This window comes from Oryx dammah, unplaced genomic scaffold, assembly GCF_014754425.2.
Source record: "Oryx dammah isolate SB20612 unplaced genomic scaffold, SCBI_Odam_1.1 HiC_scaffold_27, whole genome shotgun sequence".
NCBI lineage: Eukaryota > Metazoa > Chordata > Mammalia > Artiodactyla > Bovidae > Oryx > Oryx dammah.
Window position 1 is genome coordinate 56,967,886 of NW_024070211.1, and position 19,686 is coordinate 56,987,571.

At 39.2% G+C, this 19,686-nt stretch overlaps 2 pseudogenes; both read left to right on the plus strand.

Annotated features, from left to right (window-relative positions):
• Positions 1-11,461: 11,461 nt before the first annotated feature.
• Positions 11,462-12,141, plus strand: LOC120854691 (annotated as a pseudogene).
• A 5,941-nt stretch (positions 12,142-18,082) lies between these two features.
• LOC120854692 lies at positions 18,083-18,746 on the plus strand (annotated as a pseudogene).
• Positions 18,747-19,686: the final 940 nt, after the last annotated feature.

The following is a 19,686-nucleotide window of genomic DNA, read 5'->3' on the forward strand; positions in this document are numbered from 1 at the left end:
CAACTAAACAATTAGACGGGAATACCCAAGGCAAGGTAAATATAAAGGATTATATAAACTGTCAGAGAAAGTTTATATTAAGTTTTCCTACCAATGCAGGTAAATACTAAATGACTGAATACAAATTTTAATCTATATACCAAAGATTTATGTGTTATATACACTTTACAACTAATTTCATATCACAGCCCACATGGAAGTGAATAATATGCGTTCAGCATCCTGGGATAGATGAATAGGGCTAGGTGCAACCTGAGCACTGAGTTCTGGGGGATGATGCCTCAGTCTCCACCAGGCTGCCTGAGGAACAAAGTGACACACGTTTCAGCATGCCTCTAATCCATGTGTAACAAATACTATAGTGTATCATTTGGCAAACTTTGCCTAATAGACACAAGCTTCCTGCAAGTTGAACAAGTGACATTCCGATAGAATAAGTGGAAACTATGATGAATAGACAATTTACAGAGCCCACAGAGAAAACATCAAGGCCTAAAAATCATATAAATAGATGCTCAACCTGACTAACAGCTAGGAAATTACAAAAAAACACCTTTCTTGTTGTCTGTTCTTGAGATGCTGGGGAAATGGGTACCCTTGATCTTCCTTGTGGAAATTAGTTAAACATTTTGAGGAAACAATCTATTATGGTGCATTGAAATGAAAAAAATATGCTTATTGCATACATGAACAGATATTAGAGCCTTGTTTGTAACGTCAAAGACTAGGAAGAACCAACATACCCATTGGTTGAAGACTGATAGAATAAAGATGCACCAAGTCCTGGAGTCCAATGCAGGGGTGAGCAGTCATGAAGCACCACTCTCATTTGTTCAGTTGCTCAGTTGCATCTGACTTTTTGCAACCCCATGGACTGCAGCACACCAGGCCTCCCTGTCCTTCACCATCTCCTGGAGTTTGCTTAAACTCATGTCCATTGAGCTGGTGATACCATCCAACCATCTCATCCTCTGTTGTCTCCTTCTCCTCCTGCCTTCAATCTTTCCCAGCATCAGCGTCTTTTCAAATGGGTTAGTTCTTTGCATCAGGTGGCCAAAGTATTGGAGTTTCAGCTTCAGCATCAGTCTTTCCAATGAATATTTAGGATTGATTTCCTTTAGGATGGACTGGTTTGATCTCCTTGCAGTCCAAGGGATTCTCAAGCGTCTTCTCTAACACCACAGTTCAAAAGCATCAATTCTTTGGCACCCAGCCTTGTTTATGGTCCAACTCTCACATCCATACATGACTACTGGAAAAACTATAGTTTGACTATGTGGATTTTGTAGGTACAACTTTGTCTGCTTTTTAAAATGCCGTCTGAAAGTGAAAGTGGCTCAGTTGTGTCCTACTATTTGTGACCCCATGGACTACATAGTCCATGGAATTCTCCAGGCCAGAATACTAGAGTGGATAGCTTTCCCCTTCTCCAGGGGATCTTCCCAACCCAGGGATTGAACCCAGGTCTCCCACATTGCAGGCAGATTTTTTACAAGCTGAGCTACAAGGGAAGCCCAAGAATCCTGGAGTGGGTAGATTATCCCTTCTGCAGTGGATCTTCCCAACTCAGGAATCAAATCGGGGTCTTCTGTCTAGGTTTGTCATATCTTTTCTTCCAAGGAACAAGCTTCTTTCAATTTCATGGCTGCAGTCACTAATTATTTGAGAAATGTAAATCAAAACTACAGTGAGGTATCACTTTATTCTTGCAAGAATGGCCATCATCAAACAATCTACAAATGATCAATACTGGAGAGGGTATGGAGAAAAGAGAGGCCTCCCACACTGTTGGTGGGAATGTAAGTTAGTATAGCCATTATGTAAAATAATATGGAGGTGCCTTAAAAAGCTAAAAATAGAATTGCTATATGACCCAACAGTCCCACTCCTGGGCATATACTGGGGTAAAACCATAATTTCAGAAGACATGTGTACCCCAAAGTTTACTGCAGCACTACTTACAATAGCCTGGACATGGAGGCAACCTAAATGTCTGTCAACAGAGAAATGGATAAAAAAGATGTGGTATGTATATACAACGGAATATTACTCAGCCATAAAAAGAACAAATAATGGCCTTATACATAGTTTTGAATGTAGTTAACAGACATTTTTGGATTTTGATTTTTAACACAAAGCACATAATGATTATGTTATTACAAACACTTCATAAAACTGGGCTAATGTCATAGATTTACATTGCTCATATTGTTTTTCTTCCCAACAAATCAAATTGAAATGTACATCTTTGAGCAAAAGACACTTTTATTTAGCAGACTTTCCTTAGGGTGGATTGTAAGAGGTGTAAGTAGTAGAGAATAGGTTTATTTTAGGTTGCTTTGTCCATATTTAATGAATATATTATACCAGAGACCTGAAGCCATATTAAAAGCAGCACCAGGCATGTTTTGAAAATATAGCCTCAGCTGGGGTTATTTCCACAGTTCAACCTAAAGACTGTGCATCAGGTAAGAGGCACAGAAAAGGGGAAGCCAGCTGGGCTGTGGAGGAGACTCTGTTCCTGGGCTGCTCACATCTTCACTGGTCCTGGAGACAGTTCTCCATAGAGAGTTGCCCACCCCAGGTGAGGATGAGGAACAGGGAGGCTACATGGAGAGGGATGCTGTTGAAGATGGCCTCAGGTTGGAGTGGGCAGGAGAGATCAAAGTGAGGCTCCAGTGAGCAAAGAAGAAAACCATAGCAGAGAAGAAGGAAGAAGAAGGTAGTGTCCACAGAGGAACCAAAGAACTAGAGATGGCTCTTCATTTGCTCAGCAGAGCTCTGGATTCACCCAGGTTTCTGGCTGACATGGTTTAAAAGCTTATCTGGTCTGTGGCTTCTCAGGGGCTAGAATAGAGAGGGTCTCCCATTTCCATAAGTCATGGAAGGGAGTGTGTGATTTGAGAATCAGGATTAATGGGTATAAAGTAAAAATCTTTAAGCTCTCAGGCTCCAAAACTGACTCAGGCTATGACCTCAATTCAAATATATTCTCTCTCTTGGAAAATGCTAAGTGACCCTCCTTGGGGTTGGAATTTCCATGTGGTAGTTCACATTCTAAGCCTGCCCAAGTGCCCAGCCCGGATCCAGCACATGAAGATTAAGACATGGCCTCTGGCCAGGAGGAGCTAGCAGCCTAGGAAGGGAGGCAACTTGGGAGTACCATGGCCTGCAGGGCCACTGGGAAGTTTGTGCTCTGTTGTGCCTACAAGAATAGAGACCCAGCACGGAGAGTCTGTAGGCCATTGTACTTGACATGTGTTCTCATTCAGTTCTGCAATTTTATTCACTCACCAAATATCCATGGAGCCTCTTTCCATGGCAGATTCTTTAACAGAGTAAAAAGCACACAGAGTGGAAAAATAATCATTCCAAGCATGATCTCCGGTCTCATGAGGCTCACAGTCTAGAGGTGAGACAAAGATATAACTACCAGCAGTATAAGATATGCAATGTTGAAAGCAGTTCAGAATGTGGATTCTTAATTTTCTTGCATGGTTGGAGGTCGATGAGGGGTCAATGTGGAGAGATAATCAGGCATGGCTTCTCAAAGAAAGAAGTATATGCTGAGTTGTGGGAATACAATTAGGTTTCGCCATCTATCAGAAAAATAAGCCTATGAATAAAAGAATGAAATAAATGTGTTTCTGACAGAAGGCCCATTCAGAAGAGAGCATGGCATGGTGCAATCAGGGAGTGTGTGTGTGTGCGTGCACATGTGTGTTGGATCCTATGTGAAACATTTAGCTCATTTGTTTATCTACATTCTTCTTTACAAAGAGGAAGGATAAAAATGTTAACCTGCTTCATTTTGGACTGATCAAATAGATGATAATCCAGCAATTTTGATGAGACATAAATGCCCATATTAAAATTCCACAAATGCTCACCATCAAGGAAGTCTATCAATTCATACTACTGAAGTTTTTTCTTATTAATATTTATTTATATATTACTTATATTTTCCCCACAATGGAAAGATAGCAAATTTAACCTTCTTTTAGATTAATGTATATATTCTCACAAGTTTGATGATCACAAAGTACTTGCATATGCATTATCTTTTTTGATCCTGAGCTCTTTTTCTTTTCTCTTGATGGCAGTCCAAAAAAAAAAAAAAAACTTTTCTCTTTCATCAATTCTGCCAATTGATAATTGGACAGTCAATTCAGTGGCTGTATAAGATACTCCCTTAATCTTTTTCAGTCAATCACATCAAACAAGAATTTCTGACTAGAAATAAATCTTTAACAAATATGATTGATATTCTAAAGTAACAGATGTGAAAATTTACAGTACATTTCAAAACCTAATTGATTTTTAAAACCACCTGCATGGATTGTCAAGGAAATCAATTTCTGTAATTTGTTGGGATACAAGTATGGTCTGAGAATGGTCTGTGGATTACCAGTAGTCTTGTCTGAAGGGAGAGAAATACAAATACAGACCCGGATTTTAGGCCTGACTCTGTCACTCTATGGTCCAGAGACTCAACACTGTTCCCTGGCTGCTCTGTCTGCAAGATGAGAACTTTGATACAGTTACCCATAGCTTGGGATACATTTAGAAAGTTATTTAAAAGTGTCCTAATCACTTTCACTTATTTTGATTTTATTCTTCTCAGTGATCCTGTGTAGTAACTGGACCATGATGTAGCATTTATAATAATAAAAAAGAGAATGGGATGTCCAGAGAAGTGCAGGGGCAGGCTCAGCATTGCATGGCTACAGCAGGGTCTCCTGGCTTCCAGGAAAGCACACCCACTGCTGCCACCCAGAGCTCTGGAGTCCCCAGATGGAATTCCAGAAGGAGATCCCATATGCAAGCAGGCTTGTACTCAGCTTTCTGACCTGGTTCTACCTACTCTTTGGTGCAGACCCTCCTTAGGGCCAAAAGAGATTAAGGCAGACCTAGGAGGGAAAGGCAGCAAATAAGAACTTTAATAAATTAAATTTTAATTTAAAAATTGGGCTTGTATGATCCAGCAATCTGACTCCTGGGCATATATCCAGAGAAATCTCTAATTCAAAAAGATCCATGTACCCCAAAGTTCACAACAGCACTATTTACAATAGCCAAGACATGGAAGCAACTTAAGTGTCCATCAGTAGATGAATGGATAGAGAAAATGTGGTACATATATACCGTGGAATATTACTCAGCCATAAAAATGAAATAACACCATTTACAGCAACATGGATAGACCTAGCAATTATCACACCAAGTGAAGTAAGTCAGACAAAGACAAATGTCCTATTATATCACGTATATGTGGAATCTAATCTATGACACAAATGAATTTATTTATGAAATAGAAACTGACTCACAGATATAGAAAACAAACTTATATTTACCAAAAGGGAGAAGGAGTGGAGGAACAATAGATTGAGAGTTTTGGGATTAGCAGATAGAAATTGCTATATATAAAATAGATAAACAGCAAGATCATACTGTATAGTACAGGAGGGCACTATATTCAATATACTGAAGTAAGTCATAACAGAAAAGAATATGAAAAAGTATATTTATAACTATGTATAATTGTATCACTTTTCAGTATACCATATGCCAACACAATGTTGTAAATCAATTATATTTCAATAAAATAAATAAAATAAAAACAAACTTTATTTTCTCTAGATTTCTTCACAATTGCCAAAATTTGCAGTCCTCGGATGCAAACATTTGCTTCTGGCAAGGGAGGGGCTTTTTCAGTTAAAATTGGACTAAGAAAAATATTCAAAAATTAAATTTTATTAAACATTATTTAAAATAGGCAACAACTTTGGATTTTTTGTTGTTGGTTTTAATACAAGAGCATTGTTGAGCCATAACTCATATACTTTAGCAAGTGACTCATTTAAAATGTAAAACCTGATAGCTTTTAGTATATTCACAGAGTTGAAATTTGACCACAGTCAAATTTAGAACATTTTATCACCCCAAAATGATATTCTATATCCATTATCAGTCATTCCTATTTCCTTTCAAATTCCTTCCCTCCCAAAGTCCTAGGCAATTCCTAAAATAATTTCTATCCCTATAGTTTTGCATATTCTGAACATTTCATACAAATTGATTCATATCCTATGTTATATTTTTTACCTGATTTCTTTAACTTAGTAAGATATTTTCAATGTTCAATGGTGTTGTAGTATGTATTAGTATCTGCATTCTTGTACATATTAAGCAATATTCCATTGTTTGGACATACCACATTTATCCATTTATCAATTTTTGCCACTTCTTGGCTATTATGACTAATGCTGCTATCTATATACATCAATTCTACAAATTTTGTGTGGATGTATGTTTTCACTGGGCTTCCCTCATAGCTCAGTTGGTAAAGATTCTGCCTGCAATGCAGGAGACCCTGCTTCGATTCCTGAGTCGGGCAGATCTGCTAGAGAAGGGATAGGCTATTCTTGGGCTTCCCTTGTGGCTCAGCTGGTAAAGAATCCTCCTGCAATGTGGGAGACCTGAGTTGGGAATCCCTGGAGAAAGGAAAGGCTACCTATTCCAGTCTTCAGGTCTGGAGAATTCCATGGGCTGTATAGTCCATGGGATCACAAAGAGTTGGACACAACTGAGCGACTTTCACTTTCACATGTTTTCATTTCTCTTGATTAATGCCTAGAAGTAGATTTGCTGGATCAAATAACTTTTAGTTATTTAGTTTCACTTTTCAAGGAACTATGAAACTTTTTTTTTTTGCAAAGCAGCTGCAGCATTTTATATTCCCACAAGCAAGATCTCAGCGTTCCAGTCTCATTACATCTTTGTCATCATATATTATTATTTGTCTTTTTCTTTATAACTGTTCTAAAGGGTGTGTATCTCATTGTGGTTTTGATTACCATTTCTCTGATGGTTAATTATGTTGAACACCTTTTTATATACTATTTGGGTATTTATGTGTCTTCCTAAGAGAAATTTTCTGTTAGTCAAATCCTTTGACCATTTTTAAAATTGGATTACTTGTCTTTTTAATATTAGTTGTAAGAATTCTTTGTATATGCTAGATTCAAAGTCCCTTATTATATATAGTATTTGCAAAAAATTTTTCCCAATTTATGTGTTATGTTTTCAATTTCTTGATGGTGTCTTCTAAAGCACAAGAATTTTAGTTTATATTAAGTCTAATTTATCTGTTTTATCTTTTGTCATTTGAGGTTATAGTGTCAAATCTAAGAAGGATTTTCCTAACTTGAGGTCATGAAGATTCTGTTTGAAAATTTTAGTTCTTATGTGTAGGTCAATGACCCATTTTGGTCAGTTTTTGGGTTTGGTATGAGGAAAAGGTTCAACTTGGTTTCCTTATTGAAATAATGAAATGAGCAAGAATAAATGGTTGCCAAATTGTGGGCTGGAAGAATTCCAACAGTCCTCTATGTGACACATTGCATTTTCCAAAGAATTTTATGATAATTTTTTTCTCCATTTGCTTTTATAGAACTTGCCATTCACCCATTATAGGGTAGATTTTATTTCTCTTCATCTTGAGTTTGAGGGTGCTTGTTGCTCACTTCTAACCCACAGAATCTGGGAAAATTGATGCTATGTGATATTTGAGCCACTGATATTCTTAGCTAGAATCCGAACTAGTGTTTAGAGTATTGAGCACTAAAAAATTCTATTTCTTCTCCAAGGCTACTTTGAAGCGAGAAAACAGAGTCCTTGAAGAAATCTATTGTAGGTGCTTTAGACCACAATCCCAGCTGAGGCCCCAGACAACATGAAATATCAACTGCCAGATGCGTAACTAAAGATGCAATCAATTCTGGTTTCCTCAGTGTATATGCCCAGCAGTGGGATTGCTGGGTCATAAGGCAGTTCTATTTCCAGTTTTTTGAGGAATCTCCACACTGTTCTCCATAGTGGCTGTACTAGTTTGCATTCCCACAGGATACAGGATGCTTGGGGCTGGTGCACTGGGATGACCCAGAGAGATGGTATGGGGAGGGAGATGGGAGAGGGGTTCAGGATTGGGAACTCATGTACACCCGTGGTGGATTCATGTTGATGTATGGCAAAACCAATACAGTATTGTAAAGTAAAATAAAGTAAATTAAAAAAAAAAGATGCTATCAGATAATTCAAGTCCCCATCTGCTGAGTGATCCAAGATAAAACCCTAAATACTGTTGTACAAAATAGCATGTCTGAGTTCTTCACCCACAGATCCATGAGTACAAAAAAATTTTTGGGAAAGATGATCTGCTTGTGAGTAGAGTAACAATCCTTGAATGATCCTCCAAATGACTGCATTGTTGTAATGACTAAAATAACAGATGTGAAGATTAGAATATTTAATGAATTACAGGAAGTATGAGGAAACTATGGGAGGAAGGTCCTGTTCTTTGGCTTTCCTCCTAGTCCACAAGGATGTCCCTACTGTGGCCCTTGCCTGCCTCTCTACCCCCTCCCCCCAGACTCATGGACCAGCAAAACATCTTGGAGTGCTGGTTCTCACCTGGCACCTAAGGGGCCTATGTTCCTCTGGTCTGAGATGTTTTTCTCCTCCCATTCCTCTTTGCTATTTCCTCCACACATCCATGATTTATGAAGGTTAGTCTGCCTTCGGGCTCAGTGCACAGAGCTCCTCTTTCACCACATTTACCGTCCATGTGAGTTCCCTTTATGCATGCGTTTGCACTTAGTCGCTCTTTGTGACCCATGGACTGTAGCCCACCAGGCTCTTCAGTTCATGGGACTCTCCAGGCAAGAATACTAGAGTGGGTTGCCATTTCTTTCTCCAGGGGATCTTCTAGACCCAGAGATCGAACCATATCTCTTGCATCTCCTGCATTGCAGGCAGATCTTTGTCAGCGGAGCCACCAGGGAAGCAGATTTCCTTTATACTGGAGCTTAAAACCATCCTTCAGTGTTTTTTTGATTTTACAGAATATCATACGGAAGCTTTCCCTCAGGTATTATGGCCTACAGTGACCCAGATTTGACTAACCTTCAGGGTTCTTCTCTAGCCCTAGAAGCACAGTTATTCCTGCCTTGTGGGACTGTGGATAGACACCCAAAGTATCATATAGCCCTCCTTCAGATTTCCAAAAGTTTACATATGCAACTGCCTCTGCCCAAATTTCTCTTCTACGTCTTTGTTTCATTATACTCTGATTATTCTTTGAAATTTTGCTCTTCATTTAAACTCCATCTGATATCCTACTTTCTCAGACTCATCTGAGGGGCCCTATTGGTTGCTCTTACATTCTGTGGTTTGTGTTCCTATTTTTTGTGATGCTCTTGGTACTGTTGACTTGCCTGTCTGAACCGCTGGATTTAGAGCTCTTAGAAAGTAGAGAGCAGTGTGTCCTGGGACTTAACATGCTGTATATTCCAGGGTGGAGGCCAAGTATGTGGTTTTACTGGATATGGCATGTACATTAAATAAGACACCCGGATGAAAAGGCACCCCTTTCCCTTGCTGTGGAATCTTATAAGGCAAATCCTTGCCAATTGCCTTTACTGTATTATCCAGACACTTGGCTGTGATCCATCAGACACTCTCATCCATTAAATATGATTATATGCTTTGTTAGAATAGCTAGATGTTAAGCACGGTGAAAAGATGTCATTTCATCCAGTGGAAAGATTATGAACATATTTACAGTGGCAATCAACCACAAACCACATTTAAATCAACCATATTAAATGATCCAATTAAATTATGGATAGAGTAGACAGGTTTTTCTGTTAGTGAACCCTGTAAAATGGGGTTCTCCCAGGAAAGTGGAGTTGTGGGGTGGAGTTGAATTTCTGAGGAGTAGTCATGACCTTGCTAATTGTTCTATCTGCTTGAAATTTTATTGATGATTTGTGAAAGTTGTTATCCCAGGAAAGCCTACCCCGAAGTTCAAGATATTTTAAGGATTTACATAGCACATGTTTTAAATGGGATTTTATCCCTGTTCAGTTGATGGGGCCAGCATCTAACCTGATATCCATGCTAGAAATATAGAAGTCAATCAGTTATCTAGTTCTGCCTATCTCATCTCTCCAATACTATTCAAATTGTCTCATTTACAGGCCAGTAGTAAACTGTCCAAGTCAACATACCCTTATTACCTCTTGGGTGAACTTCCTCCATAATTTAAAGGTTAATGAATTCCTTTTGTAAATCTAAGGAGATATTGATTGACCTGGGGAAGAATTTCAATACACACAGTACGGAAGTCAAAGAATTGAACATTTTTATTATGTTTTTCTAATATGGACATTTTGAACTGAAATTATTTCCCAATACCTTCTGATAAAGTTTGATTACTAAACTTCCCTAACTCTGAGAAAGGGAGAACTAATTTGGTAAGTAGGAAATCAAATTTGGAAAAGAGGCAAGCACTATAGATGTAGAGAGAGAGAGAAAAAAATGTGAGACTGAAAAATGATAGCTAAGGAATGGAGCTAAGAGAGGAAAAGCCAGTATTACCAGCAGGGAACTTGAAATATTTTTCTACGAGAATTAATGAAGATGGGAGATGGTCCTTTACCTAGGATGAGCCTGATGTTTGGAAGGATCACTGTTAATGGCACTATTCTAAGAAGCCTTGTGGTAGCTGAGTTATTGTCCACAGTCTACCAGCTCTCTGGAGTGAGGTCTTCCCATCATTGTGCTCAGGGACTTTCATCATTATTTCTTCCTTCAGCACAAGGTAATGACTTAAGTTCATCCACACCCATCACCTTATCTATGACTACCTGGGATAAATGGTAACCCTTTTTTGTTGCCAGAGACTTCCCTGGTGGTTCAGACGGTAAAGCGTCTGTCTACAATGCTGGAGACCTGGGTTCGATCCCTGGGTCAGGAAGTTCCCTGGAGAAGGAAAAGGCAACCCACTCCAGTACTTTTGCCTAGAAAATCCCATGGACGGAGGAGCCTGGTGTCCATGGGGTCGCAAAGAGTCAGAAACGACTGAACAACTTCACTCAATTTGCTGCCAGATCCAAGATGTGTGTGTGTGTGTGTGCGTTTTAGAGCATCACAATCAACTAAGACAATTTGGGGAAAACATTTAAAAAACAGCACTGACTATGGCACAGACCATGAACTCCTTATTGCCAAATTCAGATTTAAATTGAAGAAAGTAGGGAAAACCATTAGACTATTCAGGTATGACCTAAATCAAATCCCTTATGATTATACAATGGAAGTGACAAATAGATTCAAGGGATTAGATCTGATAGACAGAGTACCTGAAGATCTATGGACAGAGGTTCATGACATTGTACAGGAGGCAGGAATCAAGACCATCCCCAAGGAAAAGAAATGAAAAAAGGCAAAATGATTGTCAGAAGAGGCTTTACACATAGCTGTGAAATGAAGAGAAGCAAAAGGCAAAGGGGAAAAGGAAAGATGTACGCATTTCAGTGCAGAGTTCCAAAGAATAGTAAGGAGAGATAAGAAAGACTTCCTCAGCAATTAATGCAAAGAAATAGAGGAAAACAACAGAATGGGAACGTCTAGAGATTGCTTCAAGAAAATCTGAGATACCAAGGGAATATTTCATGCAAAGATGAGCACAATAAAGGACAGAATTGGTATGGACCTAACAGAAGCAGAAGATATTAAGAGGTGGAACAATACACAGAAGAATTGTACAAAAAAGATCTTCATGACCCAGATAATCATGATGGTGTGATCACCAACCTAGAGCCAGACATCCTGGAATGTGAAGTCAAGTGGGCCTTATGAAGCATCACCATAAACAAAGCTAGTGGAGGTGATGGAATTCCAGTTGAGCTATTTCAAATCCTAAAAGATAATGCTGTGAAAGTGTTGCACTCAATATGCCAGCAACTTTGGAAAACTCAGCAGTGGCCACAGGACTGAAAATGGTCAGTTTTCATTCCAATGCCAAAGAAAGGCAATGTCAAAGAATGCTCAAACTACCGCACAATTGCGCTCATCTCACACGCTAGTGAAGTAAGGCTCAAAATTCTCCAAGTCAGGCTTCAATAGTACATGAACCATGAACTTCCATATGTTCAAGCTGGTTTTAGAAAAGGCAGAGGAACCAGAGATCAAACTGCCAACATCCATTGGATCGTCAAAAAAGCAAGAAAGTTCCAGAAAAATATTTACTTCTGCTTTATTGACTATGCTAAAGCCTTTGACTGTGTGGACCACAACAAACTGTGGAAAATTATGAAAGAGATGGGAATATCATACCATCTGACCTGCCTCTTAAGAAGTCTGTATGCAGGGCAGGAAGCAACAGTTAGTGCTGGACATGGACCAATAGACTGGTTCCAAATAGGAAAAGGAGGACGTCAAGGCTGTATATTGTCACCCTGCTTATTTAACTTATATGCAGAGTACATCATGAAAAATGCTGTACTGGATGAAGCACAAGCTGGAATCAAAATTGCCAGGAGAAATATCAATAACCTCAGATATGCAAATGACACCACCCGTATGGCAGAAAGCAAAGAAGAACTAAAGAGCCTCTTGATGAAAGTGAAAGAGGAGAGTGAAAAAGTTGCCTTAAAAGTCAACATTCAGAAAACTAAGATCATGGCCTCTGGTCGCATCACTTCATGGCAAGTAGATGGGGAAACAATGGAAACAGTGACAGACTTTATTTTCTTGGGCTCCAAAATCACTGCCAATGGTGACTGCAGCCATAAAATTAAGACACTTGCTCCTTGGAAGAAAAGTTATGACCAACCTAGACAGCATATCAAAAAGCAGAGACATTACTTGGCCCACAAAGGTCCATCTAGTCAAGGCTATGGTTTTTTCCAGTAGTCATGTATGGATGTGAGAGTTGGACCATAAAGAAAGCTGAACACTGAAGAATTGATGCTTTTGAACTGTGATGTTGAAGACTCTTGAGAGTCCCTTGGACTGCAAGGAGATCCAACCAGTCTATCCTAAAGGAAGTCAGTCCTGAATATTCATTGGAAGGACTGATGCTGAACCTCCAATACCTTGGCTACCTGATGTGAAGAACTGATTCATTGGAAAAGATCCTGATGCTGGGAAACATTGAAGGCAGGAGGGGAAAGGGACAATAGAGGATGAGGTGGTTTTATGGCATCACCGACTCAATGAACATGAGCTTGGGTAAACTCTGGGAATTGGTAATGGATAGGGAGGCCTGGTGTGCTAAAGTCCATGGGGTCACAAAGGATTGGACACAACTGAGTGACTGAACTGAACTGAACTGAACTGAACTGTAGTGAGTTTAGAGATCCAATCTTGAGACTTAATGAGTGGAGAAACTGTTAATGAAATTGCTATAGCCTGTTCTTTTCCTTTTACTAAGTATAACCTTAGGAGAATTTCATAAACACTCTATCTGAATTTCCTTGTGTGTAAAATAAGGATAATAATTTCTACTTCTTGGAGTTGTCATGGGAGGAATACATGGAATAATATATCTATATTTAAAGTTTCTTAGTCTGTCTGGAACCTGAGAGATGGCCAATAAATTATAGACATTATTGTACTCAAAGTTATTAATGATCCTACTTAATCATCATCAGATTTCTCCTGATTTCTCTTTGGGTACTAAGAACATACACTATTAAATTTATCTTGTAAGAATGTCTTTCTGCTTTATGGTTATTGAGAAAAATCAGCTTAGAAAAAATACTTTCCTAGTAACTAAGTATGGGAAATGTTGCCTGCTGTATACAACTTCCATCTTTACCCTGTTCTTCTGGTGCTATACCAAATTTATAAATATATTACCCGTGGTGGATTCATGTCAATGTATGGCAAAACCAATACAGGATTGTAAAGTAAAATTAAAAAAAAAAAAGATACATTAAAAAAAAAAAACAGTTTGTTTAGCTCACACATTTTAAAGTCACTTTAAGGGCTTACCAGTGGCTCAGTGGTAAAGAATCCACCTATTAATGTAGGAGACACGGGTTTGATCCCTGGTCTGGGAAGATCTCACAGGCCACATGGCAACTAAGCCTGTGAGCCTCAACTATTGAGCCTGTGCTCTAGAGCCCAATAGCTGCAACTACTGAGCCCACATATCACAACTACTTAAGCCCGTGCACCCTAGAGCCCTTGCTCCACAACATGAGAAGCCACTGCAATGGGAAGCCTGTGCACTGTAACTAGAGAGTAGCCCCAGCTTGCCACAACTAGCAAAGAAGCCCATGCAGCATTGAAGACCCAGCACAGCCAAAAATAAATAAATAAGTTATTAAAATGCAGCATTAAAAACCACTTTGAATATGGAACTAATTTTTTCCCCATGAAATATAAAACGTTCTAAAGAAGGTTTGTTCCATGGATAACATTTTGGAAAATGTATCACTAAGCAAAGCCAGTGTTTTCAATATGCTTCATGGAGTTTAAGAATCAAAAGCAAGGTGGGGTACTATCAAGCAGTGGCTCCAAGTCAATACCTTCAGCTCCATGGGAGGGCCTGCCACTCTTGATCTGCACTTGCTTTGATATCTTGCTTTTCAATGTGATTGATGCACAAAATGATTTCACATTACCCTGTATTAGCAAAGATTTGTTCTGACATTCCATTGGGAGTCAGTCAGAAATCCAGTTTGAAGTTAAGTCAATAAATGCCAAGTTTCCCTTTCTTTCCTTTATCTATTAATAGTATTAATAAACTCCAAAGGCCTTTCTTTTTCTTTTCATCCTGCCAATATAAAATCACACATTCTAGCTATAAGATCACACTCTGCTTTAAATATACTGCATCACAAATAATACTCATAGTTCAACGATAATATTCATTTTAATAGGCAAATAAACAAAAGTGAAGAGAGTTTTAAAAGCTTGTTTATTGTCAAAGAACCAGAATTCCAATATATGTATTATTTCTGGTTCAAGCATAATGTATTATGTTCCACAGCACATCATACATCTTCAGAAAGCCTTACCTGCCCATCTTTTTGGAAAGCTACAAATATGTTGTGCAACAAACTACCCAAACACTAAGTGATTTAAAGCAAACATTTATCCTCATGAATTTGTAAATTGGCTAATTTAGGTTGGGCACTGCTCTGAGTCTATTATCCTTTCTAGAGATGAGCACATTTTTATCATGTTGATGTCAAAGATGAAAGAGAGCCAAGAAAGTCACAAACATGCTTCTCGAGCTTTGGACAACATCATGTGAGCTAACATTCTATTACATGAGCCAAGTTACATGGTTGAAAGGGACAAGGAATCATGCTCTGCCTCCATAGCAGAAAAACTGCAAAGCCACATGCCAAGTAGCATAACATATTCCCAGCTTTGAAGGATTAGGATGTGGACCATCCCTTTGGGGGCATTATTCTGCCATAGTATATGTTTTTTGGACATTCTAATAGCTGTTTACTGGTATTTCACTGTGGTTTTAGTTCGCATTCTTTTGTTGGCTGTGCCACATTGCTTGTGGGATCTTAGTTCTTAGACCAGGGATTAAACCAGAGTCCACAGATTCACAGACATATAGATGTATGAGTGGGACCATAAGGAAAGCTGAACACCAAAGAGTTGATGCTTTCAAATTGCAGTGCTGGAGAAGACTCTTGAGAGTCCCTTGGACTGCTAGGAGATCAAACCAATCAATCCTCAAAGAAATCAACCTCGAATACTCATTGGAAGGACTGATGCTGAAGCTCCAATAGTTTGGCCACCTGTTGCAAAGAGCTGACCATTGGAAAAAAACCCGATACTGGGAAAGATTGAAGGCAGCAGGAGAAGTGGATGACAGAGGATAAGACGGTTGGATGACATCACCAAAAGAATTAAGAAAAACCACAACAGGATCTTGCTGCTGTGCTGTGCTTAGTTGCTCAATCATGTCCAACTCTTTGTGACCCCATGGACTCCAGCATGCCAAGCTACCCTGTCCTTCACCATCTCCTGGAGCTTTGCTCAACTCATGCCCACTGATTCAGTGATGCCATCCAACCAGCTCATCCTCTGCCATCCTTTCTCCTCCTGCCCTCAATCTTTCCCAGCATGAGGGTCTTTTCCAGTGAGTCGGCTGTTTGCATCAGGTGGCCAAGGTACTGGAGCTTCAGCTTCAGCATCAAGTCTGTCCAATGAATATTCAGGAATGATTTCCTATAGGATTGACTGGTTTGGTCTCCTTGCTATCCAAGGGACTCTCAAGAATCTTCTCCAAGACCACAGTTCAAAGGCATCAATTCTTCTCCACTCAGCCTTCTTTATGGTCTATCTGTCACATCCACACAACACTACTGAAAAAACTATAGCTTTGACTATACAGATATTTATCAGCAAAGTGATGTTTCTACTTTTTAATATGCTATCTAGGTTTCTCATAGCTTTACTTCCAAAGAGCAAGTGTCTTTTAATTTCATGGCTACAGTTGCCATCTGCAGTGATTTTGGAGCCCACAAAAATAAAGTCTGTCACTGTTTCCATTGTTTCCCCATCTATTTGCCATGAAGTGATGTGACCAGATGCCATGATCTTAGTTTTCTGAATGTTGAGTTTTAAGCCAACTTTCTTACTCTCCTCTTTCACCTTCATCAAGAGGCTCTTTAGTTTTTCTTCTCTTTCTGCCATAAGGGTGGTAATCATCTGCATATCTGAGGTTATTGATATTTCTCCCAGCAATCTTGATTCCAGCTTGTGCTTCATCCAGCCCAGCATTTCTCATCATGAATCAAGGTAGCCAGGAGAAATATCACTAACCTCAGGTATGCAGATGACACCACCCTGTGGCAGAAAGGAAAGAGAAGTGGAAGAGCTTCTTGATGAAAGTGAAAGAGGAGAGTGAAAAAGCTGATTTAAATCTCAGCATTAAAAAAATGAAGGTCATGGCATCCAGTTCCATCACTTTGTGGCAAATAGATGGGGAAAAAATGGAAACAATGACAGAGTTAATTTTCATGGGCTCCAAAATCACTATGGATGGTGACTGCAACCATGAAATTGAAAGACACTTGCTCCTTGGGAGAAAAGCTATAATGAACCTAGACAACATTAATAAGAAGCAAAGACATCACCTTGCCAGTCAAAGGTTAGTATAGTCAAAGCTATGGTATTTCCAGTAGTCATTTTCAGATGTGAGAGATGGACCATAAAGAAGGCTGAGTGCCGAAGAACTGATTCTTTTGAACTGTGGTTTTGGAGAAGACTCTTGACAGTCCCTCGGACAGCAAAGAGATCAAACCAGTCAAGCCTAAATGAAATCAACCCTGAATATTCCTTGGAAAGACTGATGCTGAAAGTCTAATACTTTGGCCAGCTGATGCGAAGAGTTGACTAATTGGAAAAGATCCTGATGCTGGGAAATATTGAGGTCAGGAGAAGGGTGCCACAGAAGATGAGATGGTTGGATAGCATCACCAACTCAATGGACACAAGTTTGAGCAAACTCTGGGAGATAGTGAAGGACAAGGAAGCCTGGCCTGCTGCAGTTCATGGGATCTCAAAGAGTCAGAGATTACTTAGCAACTGAACTGAACTGAAATGTGTTTTTCAAACACCACAGTTCTTCACTTTAATGAAATTCTATTTATTATTTCTTACTCAGTAATGCTTTTGGCATGGTATCTGATGACTTTCCTATCTCAAAGCCATGAAGATTGTCTCCTACATTTTGTTTTAGAATTTTTTAGTTTTATGTTTTACATTTAGGTCTGATACATTCTGAGATAATTTTTGTATAGGACATAAGATATGAATCATGGTTTCATTCTCTTTTACTTTTTTGATTTGGATATCCACTTGTTTTAGCATAATTTGTTGAAATTATTATCCTTTCTTCACTAAGTTTTCTTTGCATCTTTGTCAAAAATCAATTAACAAGAGTTTGTCTGGTAGTCCAGAGATTAAAAATCCACATATCCATTGTAGGGAGAATGGGTTCCATCCCTGGTCAGGGAACTAAGATCCCACATGCTGTGAGGCACAGCCAAAAAGTAAATAAATACAAATACATTTAAAAATCAATTAGCAATAGAAGTATGAGTCAGTTTCTGAGCACTCTGTTCTGTTCTTTTTCTAGGAAACAGGATCTTTATCATTGTCGCTTTATAGTATAGGTGAGCTCCAAAGAATAGCAAGCAGAGATAAGAAAGCCTTTCTCAGTGATCAACGCAAAGAAATAGAGGAAAACAACAGAATGAGAAAGACTAGAGATCTCTTCAAAAAAATTAGAGATACCAAGGGAACATTTCATGCAAAGATGGGCTTGATAAAGGACAGAAATGGTATGGACCTAACAGAAGCAGAAGGTATTAAGAAGAGGTGGCAAGAATACACAAAAGAACTGTACAAAAAAGATTTTCACAACCCAGATAATCATGACGGTGTGATCATTCACCCAAAGCCAGACATCCTGGAATATGAAGTCAAGTGGGCCTTAGAAAGAATCACTATGAACAAAGCTGGTGGAGGTGATGGAATTCCAGTGGAGCTATTTCAAATCTTAAAAGATGATGCTGTGAAAGTGCTGTACTCAATATGCCAGCAAATTTAGAAAACTCAGCAGTGGCCTCGGGACTGGAAAAGGACAGTTTTCATTCCAATCCCAAAGAAAGACAATGCCAAAGAATGCTCAAACTACCACACAATTGCACTCATCTCACACATTAGTGAAGTAATGTTCAAAATTCTCCAAGCCAGGCTTCAGCAATACGGGAACTGTCAACTTCTTGATGTTCAAATTGGTTTTAGAAAAGGCAGAGGAACCAGAGATCAAATTGCCAACATCTCCTAGATCTTTGAAAAAAGCAAGAGAGTTACAGAAAAACATCTACTTCTGCTTTATTGACTATGCCAAAGCCTTTGACTGTGGAAAATTCTTCCAGAGATGGGAATACCAGACCAACTGACCTGCCTCTTGAGAAACCTATATGCAGGTCACGAAGCAACATTTAGAACTGGACATGGAACAACAGACTGGTTCCAAATAGGAAAAGGAGTACGTCAAGGCTGTATATTGTCACCCTGCTTATTTAACTTCTATGCAGAGTACATCATGAGAAACGCTGGGCTGGAAGAAGCATAAGTTCGAATCAAGATTGCTGGGAGAAATATCAGTAACCTCAGATATGCAAATGACACTACCCTTATGGCAGAAAGTGAAGAGGAACTAAAAAGCCTCTTGATGAAAGTGAAAGAGGAGAGTGAAAAAGTTGGCTTAAAGCTCAACATTCAGAAAACTAAGATCATGGCATCTGGTCCCATCACTTCATGGGAAATAGATGGGGAAACAGTGGAAACAGTGTCAGACTTTATTTTGGGGGGCTCCAAAATCACTGCAGATGGTGATTGCAGCCATGAAATGAAAAGATGATTACTCCTTGGAAGGAAAGCTATGATCAACCTAGATAGCATATTAAAAAGCAGAGACATTACTTTGCCAACAAAGGTCCGTCTAGTCAAGGCTATGGTTTTTCCAGTGGTCATGTATGGATGTGAGAGTTGGACTGTGAAGAAAGCTGAGTGCCAAAGAATTGATGCTTTTCAACTGTGGTGTTAGAGAAGACTCTTGAGAGTCCCTTGGACTGCAAGGAGATCCAACCAGTCCATCCTAAAGGAGATCAGTCCTGGGTGTTCATTGGCAGGACTGATGCTGAAGCTGAAACTCCAATACTTCGGCCACCTCATGTGAAGAGCTGACTCATTGGAAAAGACCCTGATGCTGGGAGGGATTGTGGGCAGGAGGAGAAGGGGATGACAGAGGATGAGAAGGCTGGATGTCATCACCAACTAGATGGACAT